Source organism: Myotis nattereri (genome assembly GCF_964212035.1).
Source record: "Myotis nattereri genome assembly, chromosome: 17".
NCBI lineage: Eukaryota > Metazoa > Chordata > Mammalia > Chiroptera > Vespertilionidae > Myotis > Myotis nattereri.
Window position 1 is genome coordinate 53,159,454 of NC_138092.1, and position 13,655 is coordinate 53,173,108.

The window sequence follows — 13,655 nt, forward strand, 5'->3', positions numbered from 1 at the left end:
CCTCATCCCACCCCACTTATCACCAGAGCGGTCTTGTCCGTCCACTCAAAATGCTCTCCCGGCCTCTGCTCCAAGGGCCTGGCAGGTGCCTGAAACCCTTAAGTCATTTAAGTTATATTTCTTTTCCACTTGAGTAGCATCATCACCACAAAACCATTCTAATGCAGCTCTTGAGAACAGGAAATAATTTGGGGCTGATGGCACCTTGGGGACCATCTCTATTCTTTTGAAATAAATGAGCCCTTATCGGTCCTTTTTGAGGATTTTAATGGTTTGTGCAGATTTGCTGTGAGATCAGCTGAGCAGGTTAAGTGAATGTGCTGGACGCACGACCAGTGCTTCCATAAGACCCCACATTTAGAATTGATGAGCCCCGGAAACTTTGTTTTCATTTTATTTTTGATTAAAGGTATTGGGGTGACACTCGTTAAAGAGACCCAGCAGGTTTCAGGCACCGTCTCTGTGTCGCACGTGTATGGCCCTGAGCCCACTACCCAGAGTCACACCATCTCCCGTCACCACGTTGGACCCCTTCACCCTTTACTGCCCCCTTTCCCTCTGGCCACCACCACACTGCGGTCAGTGTCTATGAGTCCAGTTTTATCCCCACAGCTGAGTGCAATCATGTGGCTCTTAGCTTTTTCTGACTGACTGACTTCGCTGAGCATGATATTCTCCAGGTCCACCCATGTTGTCACAAATGGCAGGATTTCCCTTTTCTGGCTGAGTAGCAGTCCACTGTCCACTTGAGTAGCATCATCGCCACAAAACCATGTTAGTGCAGCTCTTGAGAACAGAAAGCAAGTGCCAAGTCCTTGGTACCCAGCCCTCTTTCACAGGACACTTCGGTTGTCTCCATGTCTTGGCCACGTTGAATAATACTGCAATGAACAGAGGGGGCAAAGATCTTTGTGACTACATGATTTTTGTAGATGCCCAGAAGAGAGATTGCTGGGTCATTTGGTAGCTCTATTCCTCATCTTCTGAGGAACCACCGCACTGTTTTCCGTAGTGGCTGTACCAGTCGACAGTCCCACCAGCAGTGAGTGAGGGTTCCTTTTCTCCAACACTTGTTGCTACTCGTCTTGTTGATAACGGCCACCCTAACAGGTGTGGTGGCATCTCATTGTGGGTTTGATTTGCCTCTCCGTAATGGCCGGAGGAATGGAGCATCTTTTGACACATCTGCTGGTCATTTGTGTATCTTCTTGGGAGAAGCGTCTGTAGGTCTCTGCCCCTTTTTAAATTGGGTTGTTTGTTTGGTGTCGAGTTTATGAGCTCCTTATATATGTTGGATATTAACTCCTGTTGAATCTGTTGTTTGCAAATATCACCTCCCATTCTAATAAGTGTGAGTGTCCATCTTTTTATTTTAATTAATTTGGACAGATGCATGCTGTCTATGTCTCTGACAACGACCTTCCCAGCAAGAAGTGTTAGCAAGGAGGGAGCAGCTGGCCGACAAGGATTTCTGGGATCAGAGAGAAGGGGGTGCCCAGGCACAGGAGGAGGCTGACCCGGAGGTGGGTTGGGGGAAGAGGTGCAGGGCTGAGCCCCTGGGAAGTGGGGCGTTTGAGCACAGATCTTGGGACTAGCACCTGTCAGTGGAGGAAGTGCCAACGGAGAGCCAAAGCCGGCAGCACGCCCACCTCCCTGTCAAATCCCAACAAACCTTTGCCACTTGAACAGCATCAGCTCAGACATCTCACACAGGTCACGTGCTCACAATCAAGGTGAATGGCAACGACTTCCGGTTATTATCTGTAGTGTGTTCTGCTAACAAGATCCTCTCTTGAGAGCACTCCTCCCACCCTCCCCCTGGCTGAGTTTAAAGAAGGGTGACATTTAATGCCTGCTCGGTGCTGGGTAGGTGGCAGAGAATGGCTTTATAGCCTGGGCTACTTTCAGACGCGAACGTGTGACTTCCATGAACTGTGACTTGACAAAGTAAGTTCTTCTGTCAAAGCTGTGCCGAACCCTGGCCCATGTGGCTCCGCGGGCTGGGTGTCTTCTGGGCCCCCCCAAGCCTCCAGCTGGATTCCCAGTCAAGGGCTCGATCCCGTAGGGGCCGTGCAGGAGGTCGTTGATCGCTGGATCTCTCTCATTATGTCTCCCTCTCTCTTCCTCTCTCTCTAAAATCAATAAAAATCATATTTTAAAAACTGTATCAAAAGTCACGTGTTTGCAAGTTCACTCTGACCACCTCCCTCACTGCGGCTGTGCCAGTGAAGCTTACGGAACCTGCGAGAAGGCGTGACCCAGCAGATCGCGAACAGGCGGGCTCTTTCAGAGCCAGAACCGGGCTTCCTGCCTGGGCTTTGAAATCTGGTGAGTGCGTGTCCCTGAGCTGCAGGAGCTGGAGCGCACGGGCTGTGCTGGGGCCTGGGCACCACCCACTACTCAGCTGTGGGGTTAAGCATCCTCAAGTGGAATTTGGACGTTGGGAGCCAGGCCTCAGGGAGGGCGCCTGCGGGAGGCGCTGTGGAGCCCGTGGGGTTCTGTCCCGAGTGGAGCGCAGGCCTCAGCGGGAGGCAGGCTCTGCGAAAAGCCGGCATGTGGAGAGCATCCCACAGCCAAGGCGATCCCTGCGGAGCTGATGCTGGGCAGCAAGGCGGGGGAGGGGCGGAGCGCGGGGGCCGGGGGGGGGGGGGGGGGGGCGGGGGTGAAGAAAAAGGGGCAGGGGAGCTGTGCCTGTGAGCTCCGGCCTCGTCTCCCCTCAGCGGTGCCTGGGAACAGGATGTGGCTAAGATGCCACATGGCCAGGAAGGAAAGCGCTGACTGCGGTCCACCGGGCAGCATCCTTAGAGCGGCCGCAGCAGGAAGGAGCCTGGGCTGCACAGGCACAGAAGCGGCGGGAAGGGGCGCTCACGCGAAGGAAGCCGTGAGAAAACTCCGATCTATGATGTGACTATGACCTCACACCTTTATAAAATATCCCAATAAGTCAGATCTTTATATGTGAAGGGAATCAGCTTGTTCTATTGAAATATTTATGTATTATTTGCATTCCTTTTAAAGATGCCTTAGAAATACCCTGCTGTGTATTAAAATGGGAATAATGTGCAATAGATCATGACTTTGATCTGCAGAATCCATTGGTATCGATTATGTATTTCCAAGATGCTTACAGCTCGTTCTGTTTAATTAAGAGATTTCACAAAAGACCATTCGGAAAGCATTAGGCCATCTGCTGCCTCTTGTGATGGAAGAGGTGACATTTTTGAAGGGAAGTGCTGCTAGGATGTTAGTAACCGAGTATCCAGCACTGAATGCCAGAGGAGACGGTGTTAAAGCGCGAGGCCCTGGGGCAGCTCGCACCGGGACTCACACAGGAAGGTGGGGTGAGGCTGTGCGGTGCGAGACCAGGGGCGGGGCCGCCGGAAACACACGTGCTTCGCAGAGCGGCCCACCTTTCCTCTGTCCGGCCCTTCTCCCCGGCAGCCACTCGGACCCACACCCCACGCCCAGGAGCGCTTCCAGGCAGACACGAGTCCCTGCTGCCAGCCGCTCAGCCGGGCCCCTGCGTCGGAGGCTGGGCGCCACTCCCGACTCATTCCCCCGTTTGTTCTGTCTTAAAGCTCCACTGGCCCGGGGTGGAAACAGACCGCAGTCCTCCCCCAACTGCCCACAGGCTCCGGAGCAGCGCCGCGGAGGGGCACGGAGTGGCTGGGCGGAGGGAGGGGGCGCCGGCACGTCACCGAGGCAACCCCCCCACACCCACTGCGGAGCAGGGCCCTGACCGGGCGGTGACCAGACTCCCAGACAGGCCACCACCTGCTTCCGCACACGCAGCCACACTGGTCTCCGCTGCAGTGTCACTAGGTTCAGACCCCCGCCCCCAAAGTGGTTTGGCCCACCCGCTGAATGGAGGGGTCCTGACAGGCTCCCTTTTTTATATATGGAAGAAGTGATACAGACTCTTCCCCAAAAAACAATTCAAATGGGAGAAGAGGTTGCAGGAGAAACACACATTCCGGTCTTCCGCCCGGCCCCCAGTCCTCCCTCCAGGGCCACAGGGGCCAAGTCCTTGTACCTGGAAAGAGCCCCGGGATGCGCCCACAGGTGACATCCCCCCTCCCCTCAGAGACCCAGCTCCTAGAGGGCACGTTTAGGTTCCGTTTCATTTATTTATTTTAAAATCTTTATTGTTGAGAGTATTACAGAAGCCCCATTACCCCGTCCACCTGGTTTCCGCCCCACACCTTCACCCCCCTACTGAGTCCATAGGTGAGATCTTTGGTTAATCTCTTCCCGCCACACCCTTCCCTCTGAGATTCATCAGTCTGTTCCATGCTCTGCTTACATTTTATTCACCAGTTTATTTTGTTCATTAGATTTCTTGTTGGTTTATTTTGATTTTCAGATTCAATTGTTGATAGATACGTATTTATTGCCATTTTATTGTTCATATTTTTATCTCTTCCTGTTTCTCTTCCTCCTCCCCCCCTTCCTCTTCCTCCTTCTTCCTCTTCTTAAAGGATACCCTTCAACATTTCATGTGATACTGGTTTGGTGGTGATGAACTCCTTTAGCTTTTTCTTATCTGTGAAGCTCTTTATCTGACCTTCAATTCTGAATGATAGCTTTGCTGGGTAGAGTAATCTTGGTTGTAGATCCTTGGCTATTCATCACTTTGACTACTTCTGGCCACTCCCTTCTGGCCTGCGTAGTTTCTGTTGAGAAACCAGCTGACAGTTGTATGGTGCTCCCTTGTAGGTTCTGTGGTAGACGGACAGAGCCCTTGAGCAGGTGGTCCCATGGGATCACCCATGCTCTGCACACCCCCTGCTCTTAGCATCTTGTCTTGCTGGTCCATTTGCTATATGTTTACAGCTCCAAGGACATTTGACAAATGCATGATGGCAGGTACCCACTGCTACAGTTTCTCCAGAATAGTTCCCGGTGTTTCCCCAGTCACCTCCCCTCCTCCCTCAAACCCATGCGACCTCGGATTTTTTCACTGTCTCTGTTGTTTTGCTTTTCCAACGTGTTGTATTCCTAGAATCATGGAGGACATAGCCTTTTCAGACTGGTTCCTTTTGCTTAGCGATAGGCATTTAAGGTTCATTTTCTAAAATGAAAGCTCATTTCCTTTATTCCTGACAATTATTCTGTAGTCTGGATGTGCCACAGTATGTTTATCCAATCATTTTTTTTAAAACATCTTGGTTGCTTCTGATTTGGGGCAATAATGGGTAAAGGTACTATACACATTTGTGTCTAGATCTTTGTGTGGACATGTTTTCAACTCATTTGGATACATACCCAGCAGTCCAACTGCAGGGCTGCATTCTGGGTATAGCTTTATAAGAGACCGCAAAGCAGGCGCAGTGTGAGCATGTCCATGTCGCCCCTGCAGTGGCTGGGAGTTCCCGCTGCTCACATGCTTGCTCACTAACATTTGGTGTTATCTGTGTTTTTGAATTTCAGTCATTCCAATCTCATGTTCTATATGTACCTCCCCCCACTTTTTTTTTTAATTGGAGAAAACCAGTCCCCTCAAATGGCAGGCAACCTCTACAAATGGTTGCGATATGAGATTTTTTTTATTATTATTGAACACTAGAGGCCCGATGCATGAAATTCATGCACTTGGGGGTGGGGGTCCCTTAGCCCTGCCTGTGCCCTCTCGCAGTTCGGAAGCCCTCAGAGGATGTCTGACTGATGGCTTAGGCCTGTGGGTAGTTGGCCTAAGCTGTCAACCGGATATCCTTACCACTGCCACAGAGGTGGGAGAGGCTCCCGCCATTCCGCTGTGCTTGCCAGCTGTTAGCCCGGCTTCTGGCTAAGCGGCACTCCCCCTGTGGGAGCACACTGACCCCCAGGGGGAAGCTCCTGCATTGAGCGTCTGCCCCCTGGTGGTCAGTGTGTGTCATAGCAACCGGTCGTTCTGCCATCGAGCCGAAACTGGCTCTCTGACATCCCCCAAGGGGTCCCAGATTGTGAGAGGGCTCTGGCCAGGCTGAGGGATGCCACTGGTGCATGATCGGGGCCAGGGAGGGACGTGGGTGGTTGGCCAGCTGTGCAGGGACAAAAGGAGGGCTCCAGGACCTGTCCGTCCAGTCTCACTCAGTCCCCATTGGCCGGACCCCAGCAGCAAGCTAACTTATCAGTTGGAACATCTGCCCCCTGGTGGTCAGTGCACATCATAGTGGGCAATTGAGCAGCTTTAGCATATCATTAGCATATTATGCTTTGATTGGTTGAACGGCCAACTGACACTCAGCATATTAGGCTTTTATATATAGGATCAGTAGAAGACTCTCCCTAAGTTGTCCAGGTTCTAACTAGCTCATCTTGAAAGTGAGCTGACCAATTGGTCAGCTCGCTGACACACCACCAGGCAACACGCCTGTGGCCATGGGGGTGACGGCCTCCTCGTGGGCCTTAATATCAGGACAACCTGTTGCCAGGTGGGCTGGGCTCTGCGGTGCTCTCGGAGGACTGCTGTCTGGCTGTGGGTTCTGCTACATCTCTGTGCTGGTGTGGACACCTGCACACTCACCTTCTCACAGGCTGGGTGCAGGTGCGGGGAGGCTCCCGTGCGCCCCCAGCAGGGGGGACAGTGCAGTGCAGGTAAACACGCGGGCTCTGTGACGACATCGAATGCCTCTCACAGGTCCTCGACGTACTCTAATTGTCACCTCAGAAAAATTACCGAGTCCCTTTAGCGTCTGTTTTCTAGCTCCCAATAGAGAGAGACTGTCTGTCACTGTCCGTGTTGGTGCTGAGCAGTGTTTGTGCTGCTTCACGAAGATCAGCTGTGACTGGCCAGTTCCACGCAGACCAGCCAGGTGCCAACAGCTGCAGCATCCTGTGGGGTGTGGCCAGCGTCCCAGGGAGGCTGGTCAGCTTCATGGATTTGTGGCCTCAGCTTCACCAGCGAGGGCATAGAGCACAGAACAACCCATACCCATCACTAGAGAAAAAATAAAAATGCTGCCCAAGCTGGTTGGTCAGTGGGTCACCTTTGTGCACAAAGGACAACCTCAAATTGAGGTCATGAAATGGGCGGCTGCACCGACTGTGAGGTTGCAGGAAGCGGGAATCTGCAGGAGCCTATGAAAGAGCAAGTGGGTGGGGCAGTGGTCCTGGGAGCCTGTCTGAGAAGCAGCTCAGGGCCGAGGGAGGGCTGAGCATGTCTGGAGTGATTCGGGTCTATGATATCAACAGATCCATAGCTTTAGTTAGTCCTTGACATAATGGAGATGGTAAGAACCACTCTTAAGGAAAATTAAATCAAAACATAGACACTGTTTATGGGGCCTCCCACTCGGCCCATGTGTGTGAACAATGCCAGGCAGGCCAGCCCCGCCTGCCACCAGTGGCTGGGGATGCCCGGATACAATGAAGGTGGGAGCAGGCAAGGACCTCGAAGGAGGTCGACAGTGCCCTGGCCCTGCCATTGGCTTACCCTTGGGCGCAGGGGTCCCTTGATGGGATGTGGGGATGTGCCTCGCTGAGTTAGTCTGGCTGGACACAGACTCCAAATGCCAGAACGCCCTCATCACTGGGGGCTTCCCTCCGCTTTGAGAGCACTTGACAGCGATGAACACTCATCAGGGCCACTCACACCACACCACAGTCTTGCTTGTCCGGAGAAGAACCACAGTGACCATCCATGTGGCGCATTTCACACCAGCACCTTCCGTTAGTGACAGTGTGAACTCCACTGGATATTTCCCTAAAGTACCTCCCGGAAGGACAGGAAGAGAAAGTCCGGGCACACGGAAACCACCTTCCTGGTGATGGTGGTTAGGAGGCCAGGGCAGCCCCAAGGGCTGAGCGGCTTCAAGGGCCTGTAGCCGCGGAGCACCGCGCACCGAGTGTGCCCGGCCCAGGAGGGACGGTGTCTCCTGTCTTATCTCAGCGTCCGCCCCACCCCTCACCCCCGACACACACATACCCCTTAGCTCCCCTAAGAGCACAGAGCGCAGGAGCTGCGCCCCAAGTGCCTCCAGCACAGACGCTCAAAAACCTCAAGTGTGCAGGGAACAGACCAGAAAGCGTTTTCGTTCTCGCACGTGGCTTCTTCCCGAATCCTCAGCCTCCTGGACGCGGAGGCCATGTTAGTCCCCTTCCCACTGTTTTCTCTCCGTGGCTCCTGGGGCGGCTCCTGGGTCTCACTCGGACTCTCCGACTCTCCCGGCACCTTCAGCGCGAGGCGCTGCCCTCGCCACTGCGCGGTGTCTCCTGGGAGGCACTGAGCGAGCGCAGACAGGGTCTCCGCACGGGGCTGGGCCCGGCGCCGGCAGGCCCGGCGGAACCGGCTGGCTTGCGTGGGGGAGCGGTCTCGCCGTCTGATCAGTGGCTGCGGGGAGTACTTCGCCGAGAAGAGTCAGGCCCCTGCGGGCGGCTGCACTTGCTCGCAACGCAGGAACCACTGGGTCTGAGAAATTCAGTGTCGCCCGATGCGCAGCCCCCGGCACCAGGCACCCAGCCCTGGCCCCACCTGCCACCCTCCTGTCACGGGCGCCAGCATGTGCTCAGTGGCTCAGAGAGCACAGCGTGTGACCCTAAGAGCAGTGCCAGGAGCTTCCCCCGAAAACCAAAGACCGAGGCGCTGGCGCGCGCTTCCCCAGGCGGCAGGTCCCAAGGGGTCGGGGTTTGCTGCTCCTGCCGGGCGGTGTCTGGGGCCAGGCCCCTGGGACCAGCCACAGGCCCGGCCCGCCCGGCGCGCAGGGAGCTCGGGGCCAAAGGCCCTCGCGCGACCTCGACCTCGACCTCGACCAGGGCGGCCGCGCGGCGCCGGAGCCTCTGCATTCAGGCAGCGATTCCTCTGGGAGCCCCGGCACCGACGTGATCACCGCGCCCGGGAGGGGCCGCCCGAATGGGCCCGCGCGCGTGGATCGTGGCTGATACTTGCTTTCCTGCGGAGGGAGCCCCCCCACCGCCGCCCACCGGGAGCCGCGCCTGCCGACCCGCGGGTGGGCGGGGGCAGAGGGCGAGGCAGGAAGGAGGCCGCTGGGCAGCGCGCTGGGCTCCTCCTCAGTGGGCGCTGCTCTGCTGTGTCGCGCCTGGAGGAGGCGGACGAGCACCAGAGCGGTGTCCCGATGGGGACAGTCCCGAGGAGGGCAGTCCGCGCTGGGGAGGCCGGAGGGTGCTGCCCGCGGGGCCTCCCGGGGAACGCGCGGAGGGAGCCTCCCGCGCCGGCGTTGACCGGACAGCCGCTGCCAGTGCAGCGCGGGGTCCAGGCCACGCGTCTGGAGGGTCCCTGGCACCTCGCGGTGGCAGTTCTGATGGTGGCGCGGGTTGAGGGGTGGGCTTCTGTTGGAGAAGGAAGGCCTTTGTGGGATTGAATCCCACCCCGCGGCCCTGCAGGCTGCTCCTGGAGCCGCTGTGACTGTTCAGTCTCCGCTGACCCTGGGGACGGAACCTGCCGGCAGCAGGGAAGCTTCCTGGGCTTCGAGGGCCCGCACGCCCCATCCCAGGGCTGCGTGTCTTTTTCCACGGCAGCTCACACGCATGCCCCGTCCTCTCCTGCTGTCACCACCGCCGCAGGCACACCCGCCTGTGGGCGCGGGAACACCCCTCTCCCGGCAGCACCAGCAGCATCGGGCTTGTTGGGTGAGGATGCAGGGCTCTGGTTGCGGGTGTCAGCCTGCAGGGGTGCAGTAACAGGACAACTAACACACAATCATGGGGTTGCCTCGAGGACAGAGTCTAGCCCAGTCTCCAGGACACCCCACCACCCCCTCGTGGGGGAACACCTGTGCTGCTGCCTCCACGGAGATCCGAGGGCTCAGGATCCGGAGGCGCTGCTGCTGAGCTGGGTCCAGTCCCTGGCAGGAGGGCCTCGCAGTCAGGGGTGCCCTGTGCCCTCTCTCTTCTTACTTGACTCAAATTCAAATAAAAATCCTGCCCAAGCCACCCTGGCAGACTCATTCACACTGGGAGTCCCTCTGAGCGGACCTCAGCACTGAACGTGTACTGCTCATCCCTTACCACGTGGAGGGAGCTGGCCACGCACAGGCAGGGCCCCATGGTGAGGAGGAGGGCAGAACGCGAGCAGCCACGGGGCAGCTGCGGGGCGGGGGGCAGGTGCATCACTGCCTCTTAGCAGCAGACTCTGCACCGTGTGAGGTGAACCCTAGCCGTTCAACATGCACATCCCTGCCTCCCGGCCTTGCTGCATGGAGCCCGCGAGCAGCGCACTGCCATTTCTTGCCTCTGGAGCCTTGCTTTTGTCTTTTTGTCATAACATCCTTCCTTCTGTGGGTCTCTCTGCCTCCAGGTCAAGCATGGGCATTGCCTCTACTCAGAGGCATCCCCAGGAGTCAGGCTGTGCCACGGTGCCACGTGCATTGTCTTTGCATTTACAGCGCTAAGTGGCTGTTGCTGTCCACGTGACTCGTGGTCCCGTGAGCGCCTAGGACAGGCCCAAGTTCCATCTGTCCCAGCGCCCAAGCACAGCAGCACTCTGCCCACCAGAGAGGCAGTTTGGTCTCTGTATCCACAGATCTCTAGTTTCATATGTTTCGATTTTTTAAAATTCCACTTATAAGTAAAATTATGCATTTATCTTTCTCTGTCTGACTTATTTGACTTAGCATCACACCCCCTAGGTCCACTATGGTCTTGCAAATGGTCATATTTCATTCTTTTTGATTGCTGAGCAATATGCCATTGTATATATGTACCACAGCTTTTTTTTTTTTTTTTTACCCATTCATCCATCAATGTACAGTAAGATTGCTTCCATATCTTGGCTATCCTAATATATAAAAGCCCAGGGTCCGTAACAAACAACCGAACAAACGACATTTCCACCCCCCCAGCCCTCAGGCTCCATTGATCAGGGGATGGCTAACAGGGAACCCGGGTCCCTCAGGCTCCAATGAATTCATGGCAGCAGCGACTGGTGAGCGGGCGGAAGGCAGACCACTTGGTCCCTCCCCTGGCCTGCAGGCTCCCATTGATCAGGGGAGCCTGTGGGTTCTGCTACATCTCTGTGCTGGCGTGGACACCTGCACACTCACCTTCTCACAGGCTGGGCGCAGGTGCGGGGAGGCTCCCGTGCGCCCCCAGCAGGGGGGACAGTGCAGTGCAGGTAAACACGCGGGCTCTGTGATGACATCAGGGAACAGTAGTGAGTGGCGTGGACTGGCGAGCCGCTGAAAGGCAGGCCTCTTGGTCCCTCCTCCTGGCCCTCCGAGTCCAATCAATCCGTGTGGAGGCCGGGAAGAACGGGGAACTGGCTTCCTTAGTAGTCCTGTAGGTTCAATCTCCAGAGGACAGGCCAGGCACCAACAAACCAGTGCCTCCGGCATGATCCCGACAGCACTGCCGGCCTCCTGGAACTCGGCCTTGGGCACTGCGGCTGCTTCCCCTCCCTGGACACTCCACAGGAAGAAAGGATACCGCCAGCAGTGCCAGGGGCGACCAGCAGTGACTGACTGCTCTCCCTGTGCTTCCTCCGGGTCACTTGAGCCGGCCCCCGCCTGCCCTGCTCCAGAGGAAGTGTGATCGCTGCACACGGAAGGAATGTAGTAAAAAAACAAAAACCGATGACCAAGAGAATGCCGCAGTCAGCGTCCGGAGTCCGGCTCAGGAGGACGGAGAGAAGGGAGAATTCCATAAGGCGGCCAATGCCAGGGTATTTCTGAGTGACTGCCTGGCGTGTAACAGTTGTTTGACTGCAGAGGAAGGAGTCCAAGTTTCTCAACAAAACACCAAGGACTTCTTCCGTGTGCTGAACCTTAATAATAAATGTGATCCTCACAGCACAAGGTGCTGGCAGTATCCGTGTGTCCTCAGTCTCTGCCTTATTTTGCTGCTAAATTCAACCTCAGTGTCACTGATGCATCCAGAAGGCTCTGCGGCTTTCCCAAAAGCCTTGGGGTGCACTGTCTTTGACATGGAGATAGCTGCGGATGTCAGCATCCTGGAGAGTCAGAAGGAATCTGTGCGTCGGTATTGCCAGCACCGTGAGGAAGAGCCCGGCTACCCATGCTGACCTCCGCCTGCCCCGGCTGGGACCAATATGCAGAGCGCATGCTGGGTCACCCCATCACCCCCATCTCTGCATGGCCAAGTCTCCCCAGCAGATCATGAGCTCTCTGGTGAAGGATTACTTCCCCAGATGGCAGAACCTGTCCCCAGACAAGATTTTCCACTTCATTGTGGCCCCATGCTATGACAAGAAATTGGAGGCCCTTCGAGAAGATGCTCCCACAGCTTTACACAGTTCCCAGGGTGCTGCCTGTGTATTAACCTCAGTGAAATTGTCCAGATAATGGAGCAAAGTGACCTCACCTTGCATGACGCTGCCGTGGACACTGTTTGGACATGAAGGAAGAGGAGGTGAGGCTCCACGAGGGTGCCAGCTCCGACGGGTACCTGGCGCACATCTTAAGGCAGATGGCCAAGGAGCTGTTCAACGAGGACGTGGGCTGCTCACCTACCACACCCTAAGGAACAAAGACCTCCAGGAGGTCACCCTTGAAAGGGACGGAGAGGTTCTGCTATGCTTTGAGGCTTCTCACAGCTTTCAGAACATCCAGAAGTGGTCCTCAAGCTGTAGAGGGGCAAATTCCCCTGCCACTTCGTGGAGGTCCTGGCCTGCACCAGGCATGCCTAAGTGGCAGGGGCCAGGCCCAGGCGGAGGACGGACATGTGGACAGGGCACCGCTGTGGTAGATGGAAGGCATCTACGCTGCCATCCCAGTGTGGCCCTCGGAGACCAGCACCCATGTGCAGGAGCTGTACCAGGAGTGGCTGGGGCGGGGAGCGGGGGCGGCTCCCCCTGGGCCCAGGCGGCCCTGCACACCGCCTCGCAGGGCCCAGGGCAGCCTGCACACCGCCTTGCAGGGCCCAGGGCAGCCTGCACACCGCCTCGCAGGGCCCAGGGGGAGCCTGCACACCGCCTCACAGGGCCCAGGGGGAGCCTGCACACCGCCTCGCAGGGCCCAGGGCAGCCTGCACACCGCCTCACAGGGCCCATGGGGAGCCTGCACACCGCCTCGCAGGGCCCAGGGCAGCCTGCACACCGCCTCGCAGGGCCCAGGGCGGCCTGCACACCGCCTCGCAGGGCCCAGGGCAGCCTGCCAGACCTCAAGTGGTGAAGGTCCAGCAGATGCCCGGCCTGCAGGCCGCCTGAAGAGGGGTGTCAGACACGTGAAGGGATGGCTTAGCATCTCTGTCATCGCTTTGGTTTTCAGAATTCCCTGCTTCCCATCTGTCGGCTCCCTCCCTCTGAGGGGCGCTGTCGTTGTCACATGCAACTGGAATATTGTATCTCGAATGGATTGCCCCAATCCTTTTATCCGATGATGAAAAAAATCCCAAAGAACAAGAATGGAGACAGACTACTGCCCTTTAGGCTTAATAAAACCCCAGAAGTGTCCTGCGAAGAGACACTTGGTTCTGTCCACACGCCTCAGAGAGATTGGATGAGGAAATGGCCTGGTTTGGCCCTGACTTTACCCACTTATGTTACTCTTGAAGGTGTCTTTGCCACAATGTGAATAAACTGCCACCTTTTGGAATAGGGGCTCATATGAAAGTCTGCATTCCCAACTTGTCTGTCTTGAAAAAGATTGCTGGAAACCATTTACTGTCTTTATTAGCTGAGTATAGACAGAGACTCCAAAAGTTAGTAGCCACACAGTGGGCCAGCAGCAGGACCACTGGGAGCCTTTTGCAAGTGCAGACTT

The 13,655-nt window shown here is 56.3% G+C and overlaps 1 pseudogene across 1 annotated transcript; it reads left to right on the top strand.

Annotated features, from left to right (window-relative positions):
* Positions 1-9,465: 9,465 nt before the first annotated feature.
* On the top strand, positions 9,466-13,099 carry LOC308533482 (nuclear prelamin A recognition factor-like; annotated as a pseudogene). Its single transcript has 3 exons — positions 9,466-9,567; positions 11,456-12,716; positions 13,000-13,099. The product of its transcript is annotated as a nuclear prelamin A recognition factor-like (transcript).
* The last annotated feature ends 556 nt before the right edge of the window (positions 13,100-13,655 follow it).